Source organism: Oryctolagus cuniculus, chromosome 1 (genome assembly GCF_964237555.1).
Source record: "Oryctolagus cuniculus chromosome 1, mOryCun1.1, whole genome shotgun sequence".
In the NCBI taxonomy this organism is placed as follows: domain Eukaryota; kingdom Metazoa; phylum Chordata; class Mammalia; order Lagomorpha; family Leporidae; genus Oryctolagus; species Oryctolagus cuniculus.
Window position 1 is genome coordinate 133,024,759 of NC_091432.1, and position 8,976 is coordinate 133,033,734.

Consider the following 8,976-nt stretch of genomic DNA (forward strand, 5'->3'; position numbering starts at 1 on the left):
ATATTAATTATAGATTGAGGCACTGTTATCCCTGTATATAGAAATCTATCTTCATTTTCCACCTTTTCCTGGAGTTTGTCTGAAATACAGAGTTGGTCAGAATCTTAAGTGTTGATCAAGCCCCTCTTTGTTTATCCTTGGCATTGAATAAATCCTTGGTTTTCTAATGTCCACAAATATCCAGGAAACATTGTTTCTCCATGTTATTTAGCATTCTGTAAATTGTGCTGTGTCACTTTGAGAAAAGACCCCATGGGTATTGAGGGTTTGGAAAGCTGATGGATTGGATCAATGTGTTATTATATTTAAGGTTCCAGTCAAGAAGAACTGAAGCAACTGTGAGACAGTAGCTCATACATCCCTGTCAGGTATGGAAAATAATAACAGGACAATCCTCAAGCAACTCACTTGACATAAGCAGCTGAAAAAGCAGTTTCTCTGTCCTTAATGTTTATCCTATTGTTGTTATTGTTGTTCTCCATGTATTGGTTGGTCTTTATCCCAGAGTTCTAAAGATGGACAAGGCATGAAATCACAGTGATATATTAGCATAAATTACAAGGGTAACCAAGACCAGTGGTGGGGTTGGAAACACAAAAGCCAAAGGTCAAATAAATAGTAAAACACTATGTAAATGCCATTTTTATTCTATATATGTTCTATATAAAGAAAATTATGTAAAATGATAAAAAGTACAGATTTCTACTTTCTTCTCTCCTGACTCCTATCCTTCATGATCAATTATCAGTCTATACTCTTGTCCCTTCCACATAATCCCAGTTACCTGTACAGTTCCCTCTCAGTAGAACTTAATTTTATGATGGAAGAAAAGTAGGGAGATAGATTAAAGAAGTAGGGATAGTGAAGAGCACTATCATTATGGATGCATGGAATATAAATCTAGCAATGATGGAAATGAGAACAAAAGGGCTCTTGACAAAGAGATTGTAGAATGAACAAAAAACATTGAAGGAGATAGAGTTGGGAGGGAAGACTTGGGTCTGAAGGGTTTGGGTAGGATAATGGCTGACTCATCACAATATAGGAAAAGGAACTCTTTCACCACCTTAATATTCAGTATTAATAGTTTTGAGCAGACAACTGTAGCCCAGACCCATAGATAAACTTGGGCCTACAGTCCATTTCTCTAAATAAAATTTTATTGAAACTCAGCCACACGTTCATTTACATGTTGTCTTTGGTTGCCTTTCCTTGCAGTGGCAGAATCAAGTAGCTACAATAGAAATTGTCTTCTGACTGCTTTAACAAAATAAAACTGTGTAGCTTATAAGCAGCTGAGATATAGTTCTCATAGTTCTGGAAGTTAAGAGGTCCCAAGATCAAGGCATTGGCAGATTTGGGGTCTGATGAAGGCCTACTTTCTGGTTGATAGAAGGTACCTTTACACTGTGTCCTCACTAGGTAGAAGGGGGTCCATCTTATAAGGACACTAATCTCATTCACAAGGGCCCTACCTACAAAGACCATCACATAGGTATTGACTGGGTTTCAGGGTATGGACTTTGGACATTCAGTCAACAGCAGATTGTATGTCCCTAAAATATTTACTATTTGGCTCTACAGAAAATGCTAGCTCCTATGCTAGAGCATCTGTCAAGAAGTGAGGTAGAGACAGAGAAAACAGAGAAATTGGAGAAGTTGTAGTAATGGTGAAGTAATCCTTCACTAGGGACTTATAGCCATTGAAGTTACCTCCATGTACCAAACTGGTAAGCAGAGCAATGCAGATGAACACTGAGTTGTTACTACTCCATAACAGTAGCCCTGTCCCTCTAGTTTATTGTTAAGATTACAGAACCGTGTGAGTTTATGTGAAAGGAAAATAAAAGAGATGGGAAATGCATCAAAATGTTCCTAACTTAGGATGTTACCATGTGTTGTGGAGAGAATTGAAGCTGTGAAATGTTTTAAATATACCATATGGTTCAGTGAAAAGAAATTCATTTGGGGGCCACATTTAAACTAACAAAATATGCATGCCCACCATGGGTGTTTGAAAGTTGAGCTTAAAATCTACCAAGCTCAGTTAGCAATTGTGTGACCTTAGGAAGCAACTTATTCTGAGTCTCAGTTTCTTTATTCATAAAATGGAAATAAATCATCCCTTTCTCATAATGTTGTCATGAGGATTAAATAAGACAGTACATCAAAAGAATCTGGTGCAAAAGCATGAGGAGCCCCCCTTCCACTTACGCGAGCAAGTACTCCCAATTCCCCCTTCACTGTCTACATTTATTCCTAAATGAAGCAGTTAAGCATCAGAGTGTGGTGTTTGTGTGTATGTGTGTTTGTGTACATATGTGTACACTTGTATACAAGAGTGCCTCAGAAAGTCAGTGGAATTAAAAGTATGTATATTTTGATGCTAAAGTTTTTCAAAACCTGTGCATAATATATTTTCATAATTCAGATTTCCCAAGAGCTTTTAGAAGCCTGTGTGTATATGTATGTGTGTGTGTGTGTGTGTGTGTGTGTGTGTGTAAAATGATGTGGCTAAGAATCAGCCTGTGGAAGTTGAGAGTCATTGTATTCTCCATACTTTTTTTTTTTTTTTTACCTATTAAGAACCATGACTGCCCTGCTTCCTGGCCTGTCACAGAGTTGAAGATTTACTTCTTCCTGCTCTTGCTTCTTTTCTGGTGCTGCACAGCCTCTTTGAGATCTCCTGGAACGTGCTTTTTTCCTTATGGGTCTGACTTAAACAGGGGCTATTTGCTGGCTCCAGAAACAAGTTTGCAATTTAATGTGAAGGGACTTAACTCCACTGTTAATTTTACTGGGAAATATGGCTCTTTGTGTTTCAGTATTTGTCCTCATTACACCCAATGTTCAACTTGACTGTGTGTTTGTACTCCAGCGTAAATGTTGAAAGCTTTAATGTTGTGTGTTTCAAATGTTTTTGGTTACCTATAAACAATTTGTTCTTACTATCCCATTGTCAATATATACAAACAACATCTTTATTGACAATGGGATAGTAAGAACAAATTGTTTATAGGTAACCAAAAACATTTGAAACACACACACATATATATATATATACATATATATAAATATATATATATATATATATGTATTTGCAGCCAATAGGGAGTGAACCATCAGATGGAAGATCTCTCTCTCCCTCTCTCTCTCTCTCTCTCTCTGCCTCTCCTCCCTGTGTAACTGATTGCAAATAAATAAATAAATCTTTAAAAAATAAAAGACTAGAACAGGATTCAAGTTAGAAGCTATATTATATATTATACATAATATATACATATATATTATATATAGTCAGGAACTTATATATTGTATCTATATAGAAACTATATTATATATATTATATATATATATATATATAGAGAGAGAGAGAGAGAGAGAGAGAGAGAGAGAGTGAGGAACTTGTGTAAATTGCTTTTAAGTTCACATAATATAGAATCTTTCATGATGTAAAGAAGGACCAACATAAATTATCTCCATATCCAGGAAGCCAATCACATTCCTAATTGTTCATCTGGAAGATGAGATGGAGATGCCCTTGGGAGCCTACATATATATAAGTTGAGGAGGAGAGGAGGGTGGTTTCTATCATGTAGTACTGAATCTCAGGCCAAGCACAGGCACTATTCCCTTTGCAGGGGCAATGGGGCAACAATAAAAGGAAGACAGTAAAACCAGGCAAAATAGGCTTTAAAACACTGAAGTTTGAAATATATATGGTTTGGGGAAAAGCAATTTAACAGCACACAGATATAAAATGATTAAGAATAGGGGCTGGTGCCACAGCTCACTAGGCTAATCCTCTGCCTTGTGGCACCAGCACACTGGGTTCTAGTCCTGGTTGGGGCACCGGATTCTGTCCTGGTGCCCCTCTTCCAGGCCAGCTCTCTGCTGTGACCAGGGAGTGCAGTGGAGGATGGCCCAAGTGCTTGGGCCCTGCACCCCATGGGAGACCAGGATAAGCACCCGGCTCCTGCCATCAGATCAGCGTGGTGCACTGGCTGCGGCGGCAACTGGAGGGTGAACCAACGGCAAAGGAAGACCTTTCTCTCTGTCTCTCTCTCTCACTATCCACTCTGCCTGTCAAAAAAAATTAAAAAAAAGATTAAGAATAATTAAACATTCAAATCTGTTGGTAAGTGTTCAATCATCTTTTAAAAGATACTCATAGTTTTTATTTCTTAGATAAATCCTCACTTTAAAAATTCTAAAATGGGGCTGGCACTGTGGTGCAGTGGCATCCCAAATGGGTGCCAGTTCCAAACCCAGCTGCTCCACTTCTGATCCACCTCTATGCTGTGGCCTGGGAAAGCTATAGAAGATGGCCCAAGTCCTTGGGACCCTGCACCCGCATGGGAGACCCAGAGGAGGCTCCTGGCTCCTGGCTTCAGATGGGCATAGCTCTAGCCATTGCAGCCAATTAGGGAGTGAACCATCGGATGGAAGATCTCTCTCTCTCTCTCTCTCTCTCTCTCTGCCTCTCCTCTCTCTATGTAACTGATTGTAAGTAAATAAATAAATCTTTAAAAAATAAAATACTAGAACAGGATTCAAGTTAGAAGCTATATGTTCCCATGTTCTCTTTTCCCTTCTTATACTTATTTTTGGCCTAAAATGGGAAATATTGGGGCCCAGACCCATCTGAGTTCTCCCTTACCATAAATTTTACTGGTCAGGGGAAAGAGTATTCCCCTGTAGTTGGTAATACATGCAATGCGGCATCTATGGGTTACTGTATTGTTCCAGTTAATGCCCTAAAAAAATTATATGTTTTCACTGAATCATTTACATTTTTCACTATATACCTCTTGTTTTTTTTAATCTGTTCATCCATAAACCAGATAATCTGCCGCCCTTAGCTTGAGTTACTCTAAATCAAAGGTACATACTTCACCTCCCTCCTACTCCCATCAGTTCACCCATAAACACATGATTAGTGTCAGAAAAGTTCACATCATGGGAATCAGAGGCATTGCTAGATCAAGCCCATTCTTTTTATACTTATATATATATATTTATTTGAAGGACAAAGTTGCAGAGAGAGAGGGGTCATCCATCTGCTGGTTCACTTCCCAAATAATCACAATGGTGGAGCCAGGCCATAGAATGGAGATAGCAGTTTCTTCAAGGTCTCCCACATGTGCTCAGGGGTCCAAAGACTTGGGTCATCCTGTGCTGCTTTCCCAGGCCCGTTATCAGAGAACTGATGGCAAGTGGAGTAGCTGGAAACTGAACCAGCACTCATATTGGATGCCAACCTTGCAGGCCATAGCTTAACCTATTGCCCCACAACACTCTATTGAAATAGCCACTGTCGGGCCGGCACCATGGCACACTAGGCTAATCCTCCACCTGCGGCACTGGCACACCGGGTTCTATTCCCGGTCAGGGTGCCGGATTCTGTCCCAGTTGCCCCTCTTCCAGGCCAGCTCTCTGCTGTGGCCCGGGAGTGCATTGGAGGATGGCCCAAGTGCTTGGGCCCTGCACCCCATGGGAGACCAGGATAAGTACCTGGCACCTGCCATCAGTTCAGCGTGGTGCACCAGCCACAGTGCACCAGCCACAGCGGCAATTGGAGGGTGAACCAATGGCAAAAGGAAGACCTTTCTGTCTCTCTCTCTCTCACTGTCCACTCTGCCTCTCAAATAAAAAAAAATAGCCACTGTCTCAGATACAGATTGGAAATCTCTAATCTGGAAATCAAAAAATGTTAAACACCAACGTGAGAACTCCATATCTGGACTCATGTGACTTGTCCAAACACAGACACACTAAAAATATTGTATAAAATTACCATTTAGTCATGTGTGTAAGGTGTAGATGAAATACAAATGAATTTTTTAGACTTGGATCCTAACCCTGAGATATCTGATTATATATTTGCAAATATACCAGAATCCCAAGAAATTCAAAATCAAATACACTCCTGGTCCCAAGGACATCAGCTAAGGGATACTCAACTTGTATAGCTTTTGCCATGCTGCATAGAAAGACAAGAACTAAGGGACCTTGCACTGATACCCTTCACTTCTACTTAGAATTTTATTCTCCAAAATAGACCACTTGCTCCCATCCAAACTTCTCTAATGAGGTCCAGAAAATACAGTCTCCTTTGCAGCTTTCTAAGTACTATGAGAAGTCATATGTATGCTATGCCTGACATTTTGACCTTATAATTATTTGAACTCCTTAGCTTAATGATGATTTTTTTTTCATTCTGGTGACTGGTTCCCATGGATATTCCTTGTCCATGCCCAGTATGGTTCAGACTGTCCTTGTGGGCAAGTTCTATGTGCCAGGTGCTAGGTGCTGATGATAAAATGATGGCAAAGACACAGGGCCCTTAGCTAAGAGAGATAGCTATGCAAACAGATCGCTGCAATCTGGTATGAGCAGTGCTAGTTCACAGGGTGCATCAGAGACCAGAAACACAGGAGGAACACCCAACACAGTGTTTCATGGTCAGATAAGTTGGCACCTTACAAAGCCAAGAAGATGCCATCACAGCTGCATCCCAGGGAGAAGGAATTGTGCATGAAGAAATGATATGGAAGGGTATGATGTTCTAGAGGGAGAAGGTGTGAGCTGAAGGTTTGTGATTTTCAGGAACTACATATTATGTGTTTATATTTGTGTAGAGCATGGAAAACCAAAGTAGCAGGGAGAAATGTCTTCCATCCGCTGGTTCACTCCATATTTGGCTGCAATGGGCTGGAGCTATGGTGATCCAAAGCCAGGAGCCAAGAGCTTCTTCTGGGTCTCCCACATGGGTGCAGGGGCTCAAAGACCTGGCCCATCCTCTACTGCTTTCCCAGGCCATAGCAGAGAGTTGGATCAGAAGTGGAGCAGCTGGGACTCAAACCAGCACCCATATGGGATGCTGGTGCTTCAGATATGGAAGCAAGGAACCAGAGGATTTCAATTGTCATTTTTAGCAAGTGAGATAACACAGACCAAGTTTAGTTTTGCAGTATGGACAATAGAAGGAAGAAGAACAAAACTGATGGCTGGGAGCAAGTGTGGAGGTTGTACATCAGCAAGTAGGGAAGAGACGGTGGCATCTCAGATAAAGCTTCCTCCTCATCCTCTGTAAAGGGCTCTCTGTCTTCTCCCATTGCTCATCTTGGTTCACAGCTATAACTAAGATCTCTTAAGCACACAGTTATACACACATATACTGGGTAGACATTATTTTTGGTTTGTATAAGCCACATTCTTAAAACAAAAGCAGTTTCCATTATCCAAAACAGAAAATGAGACAATAAATGTTCCTGTTTTCTTGGGAGACAAGATGTCAAGTTATAATTTTTTTAAGTTGATAAAGATTTGGACTTGATGAAGGAATTATTAAACTAGTAGATCAGCTTGAAAGAAAACACCAGAGAAGGGGTATTTGTGTGTGTGTGTGTGTGTGTGAGTGTGTAGAGAAGTAATAAAAGCTCAAATAAGATTGCTAATTAGAAAATTGGTCCTGCAGGGCTACTACCATAACCTTTGGAACTATCTTGTCTACCAAACAAAAATCATTTACAACTTACTGGTTGGTACAGCTTTATCTTTTTTATAAGTCAGTGGTGACTACACACAGGCCCTATATGAATCAAGAGTCAATTGTAGGGGCTGTCGCTGGGACATAGAAAGCTAAGCCTCTGCCTATGGCACCGGCATCCCATATGGGTGCCGGTTCAAGTCCCGTCTGTTCCACGTCTGATCCAGCTCTTTGCTGTGGCCTGGGAAAGCAGTAGAGGATGGCCCAAGTCCTTGGGCCACTTTGCTTGTGTGGGAGACCCAGAAGAAGCTCCTGGCTCTTGGCTTTGGGTTGGCAGAGCTCCAGTCATTGCCATCATTTGGGGAGTGAACCAGCAGATGGAAGACCTTTCTGTCTCTGCCTCTCCTTCTTTCTCAGTGTAACTCTGACTTTCAAGTAAATAAATAAATCTTTAAAAAAGAAGAAAAAGAAGAAAAAAATGTAACGAATGTGGGAAAGCCCTCTGTTGTTCTCCCAACTCAATCCATCAGAGGATTCATATGGAAGAAACCCTATGAGTGCACAGTCTGTGGAAAAGCCTTCCATAAATATGCACATCTTACCCAACATCTGGGAATTGATACTGAAGAGAAACTTTACATATTTCATGAATATTGAAAAGCATCTGACTAGACATCAAATTTGCCAGATATCAATGAGTTCACACTGGAGAGAAGTCCACTAAATACAGCAAATTGTGAGAAAGCTTTTAGCAGTGACCCACATCCCACTGGGCACCTCAGGACCCATTCTGGAGAACAGCCATACAAATGCAATGAATTTGGGAGAGCTTGCAGAAGTAATTTTCTTTTTCTTTTCTTTTCTTTTCCTTTTTTTTTTTTTTGACAGGCAGAGTGGACAGTGTGAGAGAGAGACAGAAAGGACTTCCTTTGCCGTTGGTTCACTGCACTGATCCGAAGCCAGGAGCCAGGTGCTTCTCCTGGTCTCCCATGTGGGTGCAGGGCCCAAGAACTTGAGCCATCCTCCACTGCACTCCCAGGCCACAGCAAAGAGCTGGCCTGGAAGAGGGGCAACTGGGACAGAATGTAGCGCCCTTACCAGGACTAGAACTAGTGTGCCAGCACCACAGGTGGAGGATTAGCCTATTGAGCTGTGACACTGGCCTCAGAGGTAATTTTCCATCTGCTGGTTTACTTCTCAGATGGCCACAATGGCCAGAGCTTCGCTGATCTGAAGACAGGAGTCAGGAGCTTCTTCCATGTCTCCCACATGGGTGCAGGGGCCCAAGGACTTGAGCCATCTTCTACTGCTTTCCCAGGCCATAGCAGGGAGCTGGATCAGAAGAGGAGCAGCCAGGATTCCAATCAGAGCCCATATGGGATTACGGCACTGCAGGTGGTGGCTTTACCCACTATACCACAGCGCTGTCTTTTTTTTTTTAAGATTTTAATTATTTGAAAGGCAGCGTTAAAGAGGGACAGAGG